Source organism: Peromyscus leucopus, chromosome 11, assembly GCF_004664715.2.
Source record: "Peromyscus leucopus breed LL Stock chromosome 11, UCI_PerLeu_2.1, whole genome shotgun sequence".
Taxonomy (NCBI): Eukaryota; Metazoa; Chordata; class Mammalia; order Rodentia; family Cricetidae; genus Peromyscus; species Peromyscus leucopus.
In genome coordinates, this window is record NC_051072.1 from 54,769,571 (window position 1) to 54,783,895 (window position 14,325).

General features: G+C 46.9%; 1 protein-coding gene and 1 pseudogene across 1 annotated transcript in view; one reads left to right on the top strand and one right to left on the bottom strand.

Moving 5' to 3' along the window:
* The window catches only part of Lhfpl2 (LHFPL tetraspan subfamily member 2), a 155,130-nt gene that overhangs the window by 115,515 nt on the left and 25,290 nt on the right, over positions 1-14,325 (bottom strand). The gene's annotated exons all lie outside the window — the stretch shown is intronic.
* LOC114694637 lies at positions 6,673-7,121 on the top strand (annotated as a pseudogene).

Here is a 14,325-nt window from a genome sequence, read left to right on the forward strand (position 1 = left end):
GTATGTTAACATTTGCAGTGGGTCAGAGGAGGCAGGGGCAAGGGGCCTGGGGAAGAAGAAACCTCTGGAAATCATTTTTCCTCCTCCACCCCGTTCTCCTTTCCTAGAAGTACACAGGAGAGGAGAAGCTGGGAGGTAAAGGCAGGGAAATCGAGGGCGATTGACTTACTGACCTCTTAGCAAATGCGCGCTGTGGTGTCACAGAGGAAGGGATTTAGGTGAACAGCAGCATGGGCTCTGAACACTAGCAGTGTGGGGAGGAATTCAGTCGCCCTAGGCTCAAGATGCATTCATATCACCAGGCAACCTTGTTAACAACATACAGACACCACCGACATTCCAGCCACTCATCCCAAACACAATGAATCATCTTCCAGGATGCCCAGCTTACTAATGAGGGAGTTACTCACTAGACCTTGACAACCACAAGCTAAATAACAATGGAAGGCAACTTGTGAATAATGTTGATAAACACATGGATCCCTTGAGGTCATCCTGACTTAGTCTTATGGAACAAATATTGTCTAAGACCAGGAATCCTATACCATGTGACCAGAGGTTACAACAGTACACATAAATAGTCCCAGCTATTCAAGAGGAGGAGGCAAGAGGGTTACCAGAGGCTCAGGAGTTTGAAGCCAACCTCTGCAACATAGTGAGATACCATCTCAAAAAGAAAATAAAAGCCAGGTAGAATTTTATCATAAGACTACCATGCCTCCTCACAGGCCCTGCTTGTAGGTTCAGAGATTCAATGACTATCAAGATCAAGGCTCCTGCCTAGCCTTGGGACTTGGCGTGGTTGTGGCTGGCACAGGAAATGACGTGAAAGAGGAAAGTGGCCACAATGGGACATAACTGTCTGCATGTGTAATGATCTCAGCCATTACAAAAGCTTCCTTCCCCCTAAGACCCAAGGCTTTTCAAACTGTCTACCAATTATTGGCGATTTCAAGAGTTCTCTTGGGAACCAGAAGAGACCAGATAAAATAACTGTCTTGAGCAAAACTTCTGTCCAAAAGAAATCTATGGATGACCACAGAAATCATGAACTGTGGTCTCTGCACCGCCACTTTCACTCAGATGAAGAAGGTACAAACCACGCAGTCCTCAGCCACCCCAGGGAAGCAGGGGGTGGCCATCCACTCATGTGGGAAGATTACTATGACCGACTCCAGTTGACACTGTGGTACCTACTAAATTCCTAAATCATTTTCCACCTTGAATCTTTTAAATACAAACAGACAAACGAAATCATACACACACATTCTTGTTAAATGATCAAACATGACTTGTAACAAGTCATATTATCCTCCCAGGCCACATACACAGCAAAACTTCAGCTCAAGGGCCAATCAAAAGCTCTCCATTTGAGGACAGGCTTGGGGGACAATCTGGGTCAAAAGATAATTCCTCTCCTTGCTGACTTTCAGACTTCAAATCCTAAGGTTTCAAGGAGGCAAATAACTATCCGCCACTACCAATTCACTTACCCTGCCAGAGAGGTTACCAGTGTAGGAAGCTGCTAACTAAATCACATGCTCTGGCTGAGAAAACATTTTCCACAATGGAACAAAAATAGTGGATGACCAGGCCAACGTTTTATTCTGGCCTGTGTGTGAACTCAAATTAGCCATTTTAAAAAAAAAAAAAGTCAACTCAAACTTGGAAAACCCTAGAAAGTAAAAGGAAATCACAGTTAAGTCCACCCAATACTTGACCAGCAAGCTGGTCTTTTGTTCCAAGTCTGCATCCAAAATGACCTCATGGGCCAAGGGGGCACTAGAGTCTGAGATCAGCAGGCAGGGAGACCTCAGAGGAGAAACTGCAAACACACAATGAAGTAAACCACTCCGACCATTTGGTCTAAGTATGTAAGGAGAAAAGAAGTCTCACAGAGAATGATTAAAACCCAGACCCCTGACTTCTCTGTGAGAGGACACAATAAACATCTTCTCTTCAAGAGGTGATGTGACATGCCTGGAGATGGACCGAGCTGAGATGACTCTGCCATGTCCACAAAAAACACAGATGACAAGGCAGATCTCAGGGCAGATGACACCAAGAATTTAGAGTCATAGAGCATTGACAGAATCCCCCACCCGGCATCGGTCCTCCCTAACAATGCGAATTTATGATGGTGAAGGTTCCTACGGGTAGGGGAAATCTTTCAATGCAAGATATATATATTTCACAGTAAACAAGTCCAGACTACATCTAGTAAGACCATGAAACGTGTAACAAACCTGCACAACCCCTAGCAGCACTAGAAGAGGAGAAAATCCTTCCACCTCTTCACGCGTATCCAGAAGGGCTGGACCAAAGACAAGAACCCATGTTTGCCGCATTCTCATCAAGCCAATTCTCATCAAGCCAATGCTCATCAAGCCAATGCTCATCAAGCCAATAGCTAACCGGCTGGGAGGGAAGAGAAGCTAGAGGAGCTGTGGGGTAGAGGTTGAGAGAAATGCTCACTCCAGCCTTCCGTCTTCCCGTGGGAAAGTCACTTGATCATAAGTTCATCTGTCCATGGAAACACACCTGTAGTCTTAAACACTGTCCAACAATCGTAAGCACCACGGCTAGACCTCAACGTGTACAGAAAAAGGGATATGGAGAAACTCTCCCTAAAGCCAAAAAATTAAAAATTGGTTCTTAAAATGTGTTACTATTGAGGCCTGAGAGATGGATGAGTAGTTAAGAGCACTGGTTATATTTGCAGATGACTCAGGTTAGATTCCCAGCACCTCCATGATGGTTCAAAACAGGTGCCACTCCGGCTCCAGGGGGTGGGACGCCCTCTTCTGGCTGACACAGATACAAGGGATATATGTGGTGCACTTTCACACACGCAGGCAGGCACACATCACACATAAAACAAAATAAATACTATCCATGTGAGTGCAGGAAAGGACAGACATGACTTGAGACTTTTTGCTCCCCAATGCTCATGAAATGGGATGCTGTATTTACGAAGGTCCACTGAAGTTTCCAGAAGAGGAAGATACATCTGACTTGTACTCTGAGGAGGAGCACCAAATCACTGGTGTAGACACACACACCTACGGTGACACGGGACAGTGTTGCCAGTGAGGGAGAGGAACTGAGTCTTCTTTGGCTTTTCAGAATTATCTGGTCCTCAGATTTCTGTTACCAGCAAACAAAAACCTGCAGCATTTGCAAAGCCTACGCCACTGAAGATTCATGCCTAGCATCTTCTGTAGAGACCATTTGTAGGTCTGTCTTGATTTCATATTTATGTATAGACTGTGTATCTGTGTGAGCGTGTGCTGCTTGTGTGAAGGTGTGCCTGGGGGCCAGAAGAGGGCGCCAGATCGGCCTGGAGTTCCAGGCAGTTGTGAGCCACCTTCATGGGTGCTGGGAACTGAACCCAGGTCCTCTGGAGGATCAATAAGTCTCTTGACCCTAGAAAGCTCCCTGGCTCCTCCTGGAAACATTTTATTCAAGCTAAGGAAACAACATGGCTGACATAAACAAACTTCTCAAGCCTTTTTTTCTTTCATTTTTGTCTTCCAGACAGGGTTTCTCTGTGTAGCCCTGGCTGCCCCAGAACTCACTCTGTAGACCAGGCTGGCCTCAAACTCTGAGATCCACCTGCCTCTGCCTCCTGAGTGCTGGGATTAAAGGTGTGTGTCATCACCACCACCTGGCTTCAAGCCTCCATTTTGTTTTACCCAAATAAAACAACCCGGTGTCAAGAGAGTGTGGTGTGTGCTTGCTACACAGACCGGGCTGACACTCTTACTAGATTTCATCCTTAGTTCTTTGTTCTTAAAGGAAAAGAACTTCTCTGCAGGGGAATCTGCCCGATGCATAAAGACCCTTAACTGTCAGTATTAATTCACTAACAAGCCTGAGAACTTGTCCCGGGCAGAGCAACTCGGACCCAAAATTCAGCGGACACACCGAGAGGACTTAATGAGGAATAGAGCTGCCAACCCTATACAAAGCCAAACTCCGAGGCCTGGTGCCATGGGCCCCGGGCCAGCACAAACCTCTCAGCTCCAGTTTATGAGATCTGACTAAGAGCTGGACTCCAGGCCCATCAATCGATTCCTAGAAGCACATTATCTTATTTAAACCTCAGAACCACCCACAGAACGTGGCAGCACATGCATCTTGCCATGATGGAAACTGAGGCTCAGGGGCATTTAATAATGGATTTGAACTCCACAGCCTGGGCTTTTAACCACTACACTGAACTGCTTAAATGATTGATTAGCCCACAGCAAACATAATCTTGATTCCGAGATCTAAAACCCCCCTGTCTTCTTACCAGTAAAAGGTTGCAAGCCTCAAAGACAATTAGTTTTCCTTCCAGATGTTTTTTTCTTCCTCACTCTCTGAAGAAAACACAAGGCAGCAGAGGGAACCAACGCCACAGAGGAGTCCACGCCCTTTATCAGACTGCTCTCTGGAGAAGTATAGTCCCAGGAAGGGGTCCCCAAAGGGGGATGGGGAAAGCACCTGGCCTATAGATGTTATGACAGCCTCCATCTGGAAAGAGTTCAAAGAGGGGGGGTGGGTTAAGCACACTATGACATATAAAATATGAAACACTAACTGAGCTGTTCAGAATGAGCAGAATGTGGTTAATGCGGACGTATGGCATGGCAAATCACAGGCAGGTATTCTACAGGCAGACGTTTCACCCACCACCTAAAAGGACGAAGCATTCATTCCTACAGAGACATAGCATCAAAACCAATGGCGGAAACGGCCACAGTCCACTGTTGTTCAAGTTGTAAGATGCCCAGTAAAACAACCAGATGTAAAACAACCGAATGGAAAGTTACAAGAGACTATAAATGGGTTCCTATGAATTCAAGGAAACTGGTACTCAATACAGCTTCACACTCACACTCTGAAAACTGGGGTGATACCTGTTGTTCTGAGCTCAAGAAGACTGGCAATAAAACAAAGGCAGCTGCATCCCAGGGGAGAAGACAGTGCACAGCTCTGCATCAGCACCACTCAGGAGGTGTTCCCTTCATCCTTCATGTTGACTATACCCTGCATTTAGTGATGCTCTAAATCCCTCCAACCTAAACCATCTCACTAAACTGCTAGGATTAAAGATGTGGTGAATTTCCAAGCAGGATGAACTTAACTTTACCTCTGAGCAATGTATTTACAGTCTTGCAGTCTAACATGATACTAAATTAACCTGTACAAACACATGCCTAATGATCCCTTGCTGGCCAGCTAGACTGGCTGGACCAGTGAGCTCAAGGCACAACCCTGCCTCAAAAAATAAGATGGAGAGAGAGTCAAACTGTGGCTTCCACATGCACACACACATGCATGATTACACAAGCATGCATATAAATGTACATACTCTACACATGCACACATACACTCACATGCACACACACACACACACACACACACACACACACACACACACATACACAGTGCCTGAAAAGTCATTTGTTAAATTTTGCTTCATCAGAGAAGACAATGAGATATTTCCCTCCCTTCCCTAAGAAGAAATTGTCCAGCCTACTAAAGTCTGTGTATGTCATGTGAACTCCTAAATCTAGACATACAAATCATGCTATTAGGGTGTAAACTATATTTCTAACATAGGGGAAGCAGTTAAACGAAGGGTGTCACAATGACAAAATGAAGTCAACAACCCCTTTGTCAGTTTATGGGCATTTTGTTAAACTGCTTTATGAAATCCAAAGGTTTGGGGTCCTCTGATCCCAAAGATTAAATTGCACCTTTACTCTATCAATGAGTAAGTGGCCATCTGGTCTCCCAGGCACATCTCTACAAGAAGCTTTAACTTATTTATGCCACTGGGGACGAGGCAGTGAATTATTGCTCAGTGCTATTTAATGTACAAGAGTGAAATTTATTAAATGACAATGAAGCAGTAATTACTAAACGGCTCCCTGGTGGCTCAAAAAGTCAGTAATTAAATCCCACTCACCGCATTAGGATTGTTAGTCCTTAAACAGCACTAATGGAACAGTCCAGTAAACGGTACCTTGGTGTCCTGAAGGGGGCATTTCCATGTGGCCTGCCTGCCATGAGCAAACACAGACCCTGGGGAAATCTGGCTGTTGCCGGGGACGTGAATCATCACAGAGTAGACTGCTCCAGTCTGGCATTTGGCTATGCAGCTGAACAAATACTTCATGCAACAATCTCCCTTGGAAGTCGCTGATGTCTGCTCCATCAGGCTGCCCGACTACAGGTATAACAAGGGAACAGCCCCATGACAGGCCAGGCCTGTCTCAGGTATCAATCACACCCACGGCTCCAGGGCACCCTCTCTCATAAATTTCTTTCGCCATTCTGACACATGAATGAAGGACATTTAAAATTAAGTCACAATCTGGCTAAAAGCTAGACATCATTGAACACATCTGTACTCCCAGAAACCCTATGGCGTGCAACACACACACACACACACACACACACACATACACACACACACACACACACACACACACACACAGATATTAAAATATGCCATATGTTTTTGTTGTGTCTTTGATTCTCTCCATCCGATTGGTTTCCACCTCACACTTTCATTTTTATCCCAGAATGTCCCTTCACTAGCCATGGTGTCCCTTCCCTCCAGACAGAAAGCCCAGTCATGTCAATCAAAATTCACTAAGAAAAATCCATCTTCCCAGGATGGCTTTCTCTGATGAGACTAAACAATGAAAAACTCTAGCTTTTTTTCCCGACGTTTTAGGGAGGCTGCAGTGGTCATCACCACTCTCCGTCACCAACCTTCATCATGCCGCCCAGGGATGTCGAGAAGAAGATAGATGCCGGAAAGTCGACTAAAAAGACAAAGACCCAGTAGATAAGGCTGGTAGAAAGGCCAAAAAGAAGAAGTGGTCCAGAGGCAAAGTTCAGGACAAGCTCAACAATCTGGTCCCGTTTGACAAAGCTACATATGACAATCTCTATAAGGAAGTTTCCAACTCTAAGCTTATTACTCCAGCTCTGGTCTCTGAGAGACTGAAGATTTGCCATTCTTTGGTTATCAAGCTGGTTTCAAAGCACAGAGCCCAAGTAATTTACACCAGAAACACAAACGGTGGAGATGCCCCAGCTGCTGGCGAAGATGCATGAGCAGGTTCAATCGGCTGTACATTTGGAAAAATAAAACTTCATTAAATAAAAAAATATACAAAAGAAAAACTCCATAGCTACTTTAAATTCCCCACTCACCACTTCAGATTCCAGATAAGCTGACAATGGAAACAGGTTGGCAGTGTTTGTTTTGGTTTTTGCCTCCCAAAGTGACAGGCACCCCACCCAGTCTTGTTTCGATAGACGTAACAGGCAAACTCCATCCACGGCCGCTCCGTGGAACTTCCAGACAAAGGCAGCGAGTAATGAATGTTAATACGAAATCACTCTGGGCAGTAAAAAGAGCACACGGTGAAAAGGCTTTTAAAGGAGATACATGATATCCTTATCATTGGATGAAAGTGTCAAAGAGAGTTAATCGAGGAACCAGTGAACTGGTGAAGAGTGTCAGGTGACATGGGGGTGGGGTAGGGGGACAAATGAGATCAAGGAGATAAAGTTCACAGAGGAGGACAACGGGTCATTAATCACAAGGATCTGGGCAGACCCTCCCAGACTGGGATGCCTGGAGAAGGCATTCTAGAAGAAGCCAGAGATGGTCGTGAAAGCAGTGTTCCCTCCTAAGTGCTGGGGAACACACCTGACAGAAACTTCCCATAAGAACGCAGCATCAGGGGCTGGAGAGGTGGCTCGGAGGTTAAGAGCACTGGCTGCTCTTCCAGAGGTCCTGAGTTCAATTCCCAGCAACCCACAGGGTGGCTCACACCATCGGTAATGAGATCTGGCGCCCTCTTCTGGTGTTCAGGTAGATGCAGGCAAGCAGAACACTGTGTATAGATAATAAATAAGTAAATCTTTTAAAACAAAACAAAACAACAAAATGCAGCAACATCAGGTTTTACAATCGCCATCCAATGTCAGGGGCAGTACTGGCTACTCTTACCTCCTGAAGTTCTCTTAAGTAAAGTTTAGAAATAACATGAAAATATGGAGTTACAAAGACTGTCCAGAGCAGAGACTGAAGGGGAATTGTTGTAATCATACAACCTTCATGGAACAATTAGTTGAAATCAAAGTTTAAAAAAAAAAAGTTAGCCGGGCGGTGGTGGCGCACGCCTTTAATCCCAGCGCTCGGAGGCAGAGCCAGGCGGATCTCTGTGAGTTCGAGGCCAGCCTGGAGTACCAAGTGAGTTCCAGGAAAGGCGCAAAGCTACACAGAGAAACCCTGTCTCGAAAAACCAAAAAAAAAAAAAAAAAAAAGTTAACTACACACCAGGATTACATAAAGAAAATGAATGCTGGATAATAGACAGTTTTGGTTTTTTTTACTACTGGAGCTTTAAAATTATCAAAAAACTTTCACTGATCTGGACTCTCTTTGAAAAGGAAACCAGTTAATTATCTAAGAGTTGGGGATATTTGATCTTTTTAAGCAGTCTGGGAAACACTAACGCACTTCTTTCTGTGAAATCACCTTTCTGTGGAGAGAGTAACTGCCATCCTTTCCGATTCACTGACTGTGTGTGTGAGCGCATGCGTACACGATGGGGGTATGTGTGCCACAGCACACCTGTGAGAGGAGAGCAGGTGAGTCGCTTCTGTCTGTCCAGCTTCCCTGAGTCCCAGGCCTGTGAGGCCCATTCCCTTACCCACTGAGCCATCTTGCTGGCCCATCAAGGGTCATCCTTCCTTTATGAAAAGTCACTACCATCCTTTGGGGGCTCTGTCAAGCACCTCTGACCTTCCTAACGTGACCAGAGTCACCTACCCAGACTGTAGAGGTTAGAGCAAGACAGAGCGACCTCCAGTTGTACCTAACCTGAACCCACTGGACATCGGCCCCTGCCTGCTCCCCTGCCTAGGAAGTTCCCTTGCGTGAGCACCGGGACTCTATGAGGGCCAGGATACGACAGCAAGGCCATAGCTCAAGCCCTGTTGGGCCCTCTGAACTCAACAAAGGGCCCCGGGTAGGCAACAATTATTGAACGAAAGTCACAGAAAATCCACGATACCCAGCAGGCAGTTAGGAAAGGCTCTGTCTGGAGACCAGCACACATGCCCAGCATACACCAGAACAACAGCACACAGTAGCAAAGGGTCCAGATCCAGAACAGTGGTCTACACTAGAGGACTGGGGTTGGCGGGGAGCCTTCCCCTTCACCTGCCACAGATTCCAGGAACAAGGGGCAGCAGCAAGTAAGATACCAAGCGAAGGGACTAATAATCTAAGAGCAAACACTTCAGGTATAGCACACCATCAACAGACCTCTGGTGTAGAGGAGCCTCAAAAGCCGGTCTCCAGACAAGCAGCAGAGAAAAACACTACTCTAACCCCCTCCCCCCAGCACCCCCCCTTCCAGCTTCCCCTCCCCCCAGGTCCCACCCCCTCCTTCCCCAGCCCTCTGCTCTCCTGCCCTGTGCATTCCTGAAAAATGATCTGTCCACACTGTAAGCGTGGCTTGAAGTCACATGCAGAGTCTACACAGATATCCCAGCACATATGTAGTGATGGAAAGAGAGGAGCAGACTGCAAAGTAGACAGCCACACTGTGTGCACGCTGACAGGATGCTAAGTATCTCTCAAATGCCAGAAGCAGGGTGTTTTGTGACAGAACTTTTCCTGGGGAGACACAGCACACACATCTACCCACCCCTGAGAGAGAACCTATGACAGATCCAAGTACAGATACCGCCCACATCCAACCTGGTGAAGCAGTGAGTTTTACTGGGGTTACTTAGAGGAACATAGGTGTGGGGTCACTTACAGGAGCAGAAGGGACTCCAAGACAGTTGCATCACCAAGACTCACCCCAGCATGGGTTGTCATGGGTCTGGGGTCATTCAGAGATTCACTATGACCATGGATAAAGTGAAATAAGAAGAGGACTGATTAAATACTGGTGCCCGGTGTTTGTGGCACCAAGACTGCCACCAAGGGCGTTCCCCAGACGCAGCAGCTAGCCACACCAGCCCAAGGCATATGAAGTCAAAAACCACAAGATGACATGGGTTCTGTTTACATGTCGGCAGGGTCTAATTTTAACATATATGTCATACAGTTGTCCAAGCCATTGAGCTGAGTAAGCAAGTTTGATTACAGAAGCAGAAATAGCAGTTAGTCTTATGACCTACTATTTTGCTAGAAGAGCAACTTTTACAAGATCAGTCAATTTAAGAAGAGTCTTCAACATCTCTGGGGTGGGCTGCTAGGGTACGGCCTGTACAAGGTACATGTTAGAGACACGTTTGCCTTTGAACTCTCAGCAGAGTTAAGTGTAAACTTTAAATGTAATGCTAACCATCACAGGAGGATAGCTCACACTGAACCTGGAGCACACGGCACAGTCTGCGGGCGGCTCGGTCTGCGGGCGGCTCGGTCTGCGGGCGGCTCAGTCGGTTGGAGAATATCCTTTCCAGGTGCCTAAACCTCTTCTCAGCAGCTCTGCTGGTTTCTGCTTCTTCCAGGCAGCCTTTCTCCTCTGAGAGCTTCCTTCAGTCTGAGGGGGTCTCTCAGCTTCATTGTTGACTCTGGCAGGGAGGGACCTAGTGAATCTGTTCGGTTTTGGGAACTTCCTTTTGAGTTGTTTACTTTCCTGCTGAAGAAGCTTCCGGCAGGATTGACTGTTTCAAGCCTCAGAAGACAACTGGGATACAACACAGAGGTACAGCTCTGATTCAGTTAGGATCTCATTACTTAAGTCATTGGGAGGAAAAAACCAAAGTTCATTAATTGCTATGAGCAAACAAACAAATGGAAGAAGTTTTCATTCTTTTAAGACACTAGGCTAAAATCAAACACATGCCAGCGCTCTCTCTGCAAGGTAGAACAGTATTTATCCTGCCTTCCAAGATGAGAGCCCACTAGCCCGAGACAGCACATTTGAACAGAGCGCTATGAACTATGGCCTCCCTGTAAGGACAGAGCAGAGCAGGCAAGATCCACACAGGTTGAAGGATGGGAGACGCGCTGTCAACACAGAACTCCACCTGGACCTCAACTCTACCCATGTCTGCCTCCGAGTTCTGGCAGGGTTGAGTCACCACCTGGCCCATGAGCATTCCTGGCTACTTTCTCCATAACCAACTTGGCAAGAGTCCTAGCAGGTGATCTCAAATCTTCCCCTTGCCAGCCAGAGGCCTGAATACCAGGAAAACAGACACCCGTGAAGGCCCTGAGAGGGAAGAGCATGGGGGCCAAGGACCAACAAAGGGGCCCCAAGACTGGAAGAGAGTGAGCACAGGACTGATTACAAGTAAAGTTGGGGAAGTGGGCAAAATCAGACCACGCCGTGTAAGTCTTGGCAGGAAACATGGACTTCATCCTAGTGTGATGGGGGAAGGCTGAAAGATTTTAAGGACGTCACTATAGTCTGACTTACAGCCTAACTTATCTCTTTAATAACGCTGACAGTGGCTGTGTATTCAAGGGATCCTGTGGGAGCTCAAACCCTAAGCTTCGCTGAAAATCCAGTGCAAAAACTCAGGATATGCCAGAGCCACAAAGGGGGTCTTCCTGATTCCGTTTTCCCACGTGCACTAAAGCCTGGCTTGCAGAGCATGCGCAGGAAAGCAACAGACTTCACCCCTCACTCAAAGCCCACGGTCCACAGTGTTCTGGGCCTCTTCTGAGGAATGAACTGCCTTCTGGAGCAACACAGCAACTCTTCTTTCCCTGATAAGTTTGTTTGGTGTTTCCGCCAAAGACGAAAGAGAACAGACAAAAAAAAAATATAATAAAAGACCAGCAAACTGTGGTGGTGCACATCAGTAAGACCGGCTGAAGATGCTGAGGGAGGAGGAGGAGGAGGAGGAGGAGGAGGAGGAGGAGGAGGAGGAGGAGGAGTTTGCTGCCAGCCTGAGCTACACTTGGGTCAGTGAGGTGGCCCAACAGGTAGACACTGGCCACCAAGCCTGTGTTCAATCTGGAGTTCAATCCAGGGGACCCACATAGTGAAGAAGGGAACTGAATCCCCAATTTGTCCTCTGACCTCCACATGTGTTCCATACTACATACATACCCATACGTGTGTGTGTGTGTGTGCATACACACACATATATACATATAACATATATACATATAACATTTTGAAGTGAAATCATGCTGTATCCGACTTTAAAATAAAAGACGGTAACATTCTATTACTAACTTAAGCAAATTAGCTCTTGAGTCACAGTAGTGACTTTCCAACCCTCCGTGACTATTCGAACTTCAATACTGTGAACATGCTTATCCACAGAGTCAAAGACGTCCCATAATTAATTGGATAATGCTCTGAAAATAATCACCTGAGCTTTTGCATAAAATGTCTCTTTAGAAATCCAAAGCAGGCAACTAGGCACCAAAGCAAATCGCCACGGCAGATCGTGACCGGCATTTTCCGCACGTGGAATGCCATTGCGTGATCCGAACTCCAGAACTCTGAAAATACGGATCCCATTTATCTGGAGCCTTCCTGTCAGTAGTTACAGCGCCTTACAAATATCATCCTCATAATAACCCCATAAAGAGGGGGAGAGTTTGCTATAAAATTCATTGGGCATGAAGAGTTGGCTCGGCTACTCAGCAGCTTGATCCAAAAGCAATTATTAAAATTAATTTTTAACAGCAACAAAAATAATTTGACCCAAAGAGTAAACTAATAGCCACCAGCCACCTACCTGTGGCACATTTTCTCCACACAAAGGCTGCCTCTCCTGGCCCCACACCCAGAATTACTCCTGGGAAACCACCCACCCCCGGGAAAGGAGAGCCCAGGGCCTGGTGCCTGCAGCTGTCTGGGAGGTACTGGACTTCAAACTGCAGTAGCGCTTGGTCCTGGACTTGAGGAGCCCTAAGGCTGGCTGCAATGCGCTAGGGATTATGATCTAATGAGAAAAGGCTGGAGGGAGAGACGGCCGTCCTTCATAACGCCCCGGGCTGAGTCACAAAGAGCCCGAGGCCAGGGGACTCACTGACCTCTCTCCCCAGCGATCTCCAGTAGGTGCACATCTGCAGACAAGAAGCAAAAGGGGGTCAAAGGTCTCCGTGGGCGGGCAGCTGCGCACAGAAGATGATGTCAGTTCTTAAGCCCTCTCCCAGGTGCGCCCAAGGGGCAGAGGTCAGGCCTCCCTTCCCAGCCTTCTGCTTCTGTGGTGGGCTTCCTTCTGTTCTCTTAAGCCACCGAGAAGCGGGCGTGAGAGAGGAACTAAAGCTGGTTCTGTGAGGCCTGCACAGACCTGGAACATGTGCTCACTTTTCCTGGTTCTTAAGTCCAGTATTATCCCATGTACCCAAGAGGCAGGTAACTGAAGAGTCCAGGCAAGGAGGCCTTTCCACAGCATGGCTTCACTTCCCGCTCTGCCATCTGCTAGGGACATGGTTTACACAGTTACCTAGACTCCCAGAGCCTCTGCTGGCTCTTCTGTAGAATGGGTCTAATCCACACTAGGGTGGATGGAAGATTAAATATGTTAATGAATGTACTGTGTGTAGTGGGTAGTCATTCCAGCTTTTTGTTTTGTTTTGTTTTGTTTTTGTTTTTCGAGACAGGGTTTCTCTGTGTAGCTTTGCGCCTTTCCTGGAACTCACTTGGTAGCCCAGGCTGGCCTTGAACTCACAGAGATCCACCTGGCTCTGCCTCCCGAGTGCTGGGATTAAAGGTGTGCGCCACCACTGCCCGGCATCATTCCAGCTTTGATCTGGAAGTTCCAACCCCCACTGAGGCTTCGGTAACTGTCACACCTAGAAGGCAGGGCCAAGAGAGGGCCCTGAAGACCCGAGATCCAGATACGCCATGCTCTCTCTGTTCCTGGGCCGTGGATGCTAGAGGTAGACCAAGCAGAGTTCTCCAGAGAACACCGCCGGACTGCGACACACCTTCCCCAGACCCTGCGACCTACCTATCCCTTCATTTGTAAGTTACGCCACTAATAAACCTCCCTTTTAACTACGTGGAGTGGCCTTAATAATTTCACCAATAACTGTGCCCAGCACGAAGTAGATGCCAATGGTTAATTCTTTTCAGTTCGCATGAAGTCAGCCTCCTCCTATTAACAGATGCTTTCGTTCCTATTTACTCTTCTCAGATTCAAGAGAAAGGCCAGCCTGACCAACAATTTCAACAGGCTTTGATCAGGCACAGCTATTTCAAGTGGTCCCACTACTTATTAGCTCCACAATCTTGGGAAAGTTGTCCAACCCAGTGTAAAGGGTAGAAATGGGGGTGACGGTGGAGGCTAGCTAATATTCCCATCAAAGGATGAACT